The 5,033-nt window shown below is 35.4% G+C and overlaps 1 pseudogene; it reads right to left on the bottom strand.

Moving 5' to 3' along the window:
• Positions 1 to 1,903: 1,903 nt before the first annotated feature.
• LOC116026810 lies at positions 1,904 to 2,893 on the bottom strand (annotated as a pseudogene).
• Positions 2,894 to 5,033: the final 2,140 nt, after the last annotated feature.

Below are 5,033 nucleotides of genomic sequence, written 5' to 3'. Positions count from 1 at the left end.
TGTAATAGTTTTAAGAAAAAAATGTAATACTTTGCATTTCGATTTAAAAGTATTACATTTTCCCTTAAAAATATTATATTTTTTCTTTACAAGTGGGGCAACATTACTTATGAAAAATGTAATATTTTTTATGGAAAATATAATACTTTTACATCAAAATGCAAAATTTTATTTCTGATTAGTATTAAATTTGAGCGATATCTGCGCATATAAATATGACATTTGCATGTTGATTCAACCCGACCCAACACAACCCATCTAACAAATAAGGATCCGTGAGACGGTCTCACACAAGTGTGACTGAATGCCAAACACTGTCTTTTAAAGAAGGATGGATGGTTTATCTAATTATTCATGAGACTTGATATATACTTTAAATTCGTTTCAGATGTGGATCAAATGTAATGAAATTATACTTTCAATTAAATGTAAGTAGTATTATATAAGAACCAGATGCTCAACCCCTCGATGCTCAAGCATTGTAACAACCGCCCCCACGTTTCGCACTGGTACGTAGCTCTTGGGATTGCTTCCTCACCCACTTGTCTCCCATCAACTGCTCGTCGCTAATCACGCTCTTGATCCTTTCACTTTCTACAATATGTAGATCTTTGATTTGCTCTCCAAGTTCATGTCCAGTAGCACCATTACTTTTCTTATCTAGAGCTCGAATGTCGATTGTTTTGGAAATAGCCCGTATCTCTATTTAAAAAAAAGACATACGGTGTCGGTTTTTTTAAAAAACTCGACGCCGTATCTCTATTTCTTATATATATATATATATATATATATATATATATATATATATAAATGACATACGACGTCGATTTTTTAAAACTGACACCGTATAATTTATTTATAACGTCGGTTAGAATTAAGCAAATAAAAAAACGATAATTGAAACCTACGTTAAAAGGTATTTTTGTAGTAGTGTAAGGAGATAATTGAAAGATATGTAAATTTATAAATATAATTAATAGTTATTATTAATATAGTGATGCCAAGTATTTATGTATGTTTTATATGTCTTATATTAAAAGGTGTGTGAAGACAACAAACATGCTAAGTAGAAAGAAACCAAGTCCTCCACCAAAATGGATTACAGGTTTGGTAAGTACATATATATCTTATTGTTTTTTATTAAAAAAATCTTAATTATATTTTTTTGCTTCAAATGTAGTGTGCCAAACAAAGAGGAATTACGAATGCCGATATTATGTGATGAAATTTATGTTGGAAATCATTTCCTCGCGAACATACACGGGAATGGATATGACAAGTAATTTAATAAAAGATCTTTCTCTTTTATATTTTTAAAATACTAACTTATAATTATTTATCTCTTTTAAACTTTGTAGAATTTGGAGAAATTATAAAACTTTTCGTCAATTAACTCATTACTTTCATACACAGACACTAGATATTCAACAATCTAGTATGAAGAAATTTTTGAAACAGGACTGTCATTGCATGTCAAGCCATAATGTTAAAGAAAATGTCAAAAGAAATATATGTGAATGGTAAAACTTGATAAAATAAGAATTGAAGTAGATGTATACCTCAAATCACAGACTTATTTACAGTACACTGCTTAATTTTTGCTTTTGTTATATCCCTCATATTACATTTCATGAAAAGAAATCATTTTCCAATGGGTATGTTGTATATTCCAAACTCTTTTTATTGCTAGAAAATGTAAATGTAAATGTATAAGTAATTAACACAAATAACACTCATATATAAAAAGAAGCCTTCATATACCACATAAAATAGCAACACATGCAATTTCATTTGAGTTAAACAAGTAACATCGTTAGCTTATTGCTCTTATTCATAGATGTTTTTTTTTTATATATAAAAGTACATTACTTTGTTTGTTATTGATCATATATTATTTAATTTATACTAGATATTCAAGTATATATCTAGTATTTATTACATTGGCAAGTAGCAGGGTGTAATATTTAAGTATATATCTAGCATCTGAGATTATTCCCAGGATTAACACCAAGCTGCTGGCAATACTTTTTGTAATACTCAACCCTCTTGTCAACAGTGGCGGGATTAGCGCCATTGCACTCAAGCGGGCCGTTGATAGCCCGAATGGTGCAGCCGAAACCCTGACCAGACATGAAGCAAGAATGACAATTGTTCATCCAAAACCATAAGGCTGTCTTGAAGGAAATAATGGGGTTGGTTGCAACAATATCTGGGTTGTTTAGGCCATCGAAACCGATGCTTTGGCCGGCGGCACCTTAATTGTAATTCCAGGATAGTTGGAAGGGTCCACGACCGTAGTACATCTTTCCGGGTGCACAGGGGTACTGTCTGTTGTTAGGGTCGCAGTAGTTTCTGGATGCACCGTTGATCTCCCTTATGTAGCACAAATCTGCATACGATGGGATCAGAGATTAATTAAAGAAAGTAGCTTAGAAATGAAATTAAATCCTCTGATAAATTAAAGAAAGTATTTACGTCCAGTTTCATGAGTTATGTGGGCGAAAAACGCAGCTATTTCCCGCTTTTTGTCATCGGCGCTCCCAGTGGTTCCGAACTTGGAGTAGGACTTGGCGGCTTCAAGAAATGAGTTTCGGGTGTAGAAGCCCTTTCCTTCGCAGCTGGGAGGCGCCTGATTGGCAATTCCGTTGAAAAACGAATCTGAGACGATGCTAGACACCGACCCACTTCCGGCGCCTCCAGGGGAGCTGCCGTAGCACGGCCCTTCTCTACACCCTTCGCCGCAGTAGTCATTTCCAGTGCCGCAATACCCAAACTTGCTGCAACACAACCCGCGGGAAGCACACCCACAGTTTTGAGCTGAACTCAACCCTAGGGAGAATGCAGCAATAAGACCCAAGCATATAAAAACTACTGAACCACCAGAATTCCTCATTTTCGATAATAGTTTGGGATGAATCTCTGTGCTGCAGATTTATAGGAGTATTTATAGTGCATGTAGAAAGGGTTTCTCATGGCTGCTAATTAAATCTTGTCATTGTAAAAAATACTAATTGTGCTACCCGTGTGGGGCCCTCCAAATTAAATCACGGCTTACTTAGCTTATTCCCCGATTCATATTCATATATTTATGAATGCATGCATGATGATTATGATATTTTTGTACTGTGTATATATGTATTTGTTGACTATGACTTTTTATCCATCTCAATTGCATTTATTATGTCTATTCATTTACTTTAGGTTTGTGTCCACCTATCTAACTTAGAGTTTAAATTAACGCTCGTACTACTTCTAGAAAAGTAAGACCCAAAAAACTTACTAAATTAATCAAATATATATATATATAAATAATTTCAGGCGTGGCCGTGCTCTCCCGTGCAGCCGGGCGGTCACACACTACTCAATGTTACGAAATACACCACTCAATGTTAAGAAACACACTACAATGAAACACACCACAATGTTAAGAAACACACCACAATGCATGCATATTAGTGCATATTTGTGTGGTGTGTTTCTTACCATTGAGTGGTGTATTTCGTAACATTGAGTGGTGTGAACCGCACGGCCGCACCTGATCATGAATATATATATATATATATATATATATATATATATATATATATATTATTGATCATGTGTTACAAGATTTTGGGTTAAGAACTTGCACGTTGGTCACTTACACGAGGTGGTGACCCGTTCATGCATGTCCATTCGCACGGTTATCATGGGCATCACTGGCCGCTTCCGTAAATAATTGACAGAGAGTATGTTTTATAAATAATTGATGGTCTTGTTTGGAAAGATTAAAGTCTTGAGTTACGGGTAGGTGAATAAAATTGAACATATTATGAAATTTTAAGCAAGCTAAGATAGAATGGATAGAGGGTCGGGTCAGTTGAACACTTGGCAGTTTGGAATATACTATATATGCAGTGGAAAATGATTGCTTTTCACGAAATGTATAAGTAACAAAATATGAGCTTGGATATGACAAAAATAAAAGTTAAGGAGTGATTCGGAAATAATGTAATCATTTTACTCAACTCTTACTTCTCCAAATTACCGTGAACACAAACACCAAATCAAGTTGCATTAAGCACAAAGGTGGCAATTTATTTGTTCATGTTTTCACATTACAACTCCTATTACTTTCCCCTATCTACACAATGGTAGATAATACAAAAAATCAACACAAAATTAAAGTTGAGTAGTACTCCAACTAAGAGACTAAAGTGAATATGCTCTTTCTAAACGATGCTAATTAGTCTCTTCTACAAAAAGATGTTTGGCGATTTGAGCTTTCGAATGTTCGAGAATGTTTTAAAATCTTTTTAATATATCTTGTATGCCTCTTCCTTGTCTATCCTTCTATTTATTGCTAAATTTTGAATTCACCTGTTCGAGAAAAGTATCTTTGAAATTGATGGATACCCGGTCTGGATACCTGACCCAATAAGATCGGTATCTGGTGCCCCCTGACTGACCAGTCTGTCGTGATGTGTGGCCCGGATTGAATGACTTGCATGTTCCCGTCTGCGCAGGCAGTCAGGAGGTTGTGTCCGACCGGGTGCACCCTAAAAGGTAGTGATTGTGCAGAATTTGGCATCTTTGGCGAGATCTAGGGAATCTTTCCTATTCCAGATTTTGGTAACGGGTGTGATGGCATGACTTGTGCATTAGCTTGTCTTAAAATCATTCATAAAAGTATGTTGTGTGACCCGTAGCCCATAGCACACTTCTAAAGTGTGGAAACGGGCATTCCATGGTTAAGATCTTTTGTAGTTTTTCCACCGTGTGCATAGTATGAACATCGAGGACGATGTTCGGTTTAAAGTGTGGAAAGGAAAGCACACTTGTGCTTGAAAGACTTTGATTTGCAAATGCAATGCCTAGCTTAGAACAATGGACATGTTTGAAATGAATGCGTTGCTTAATCTCGCTTGTAAAATGTGTGTTTTGAATGAACCCTTGTTTCTCAATTAGGACTATCCCGTGGAAGAAAACTCTTATACTCTTGTTTAAATTGGATAATTTGTTGCATGATTGTGTGATGTTCACCTCTCATTTAA

The sequence above is a fragment of the Ipomoea triloba genome, chromosome 8, assembly GCF_003576645.1.
Source record: "Ipomoea triloba cultivar NCNSP0323 chromosome 8, ASM357664v1".
Lineage (NCBI taxonomy): Eukaryota > Viridiplantae > Streptophyta > Magnoliopsida > Solanales > Convolvulaceae > Ipomoea > Ipomoea triloba.
The sequence above is the reverse complement of the archived record's forward strand: the minus strand, read 5'-3'. Positions and strand labels throughout refer to the sequence as shown.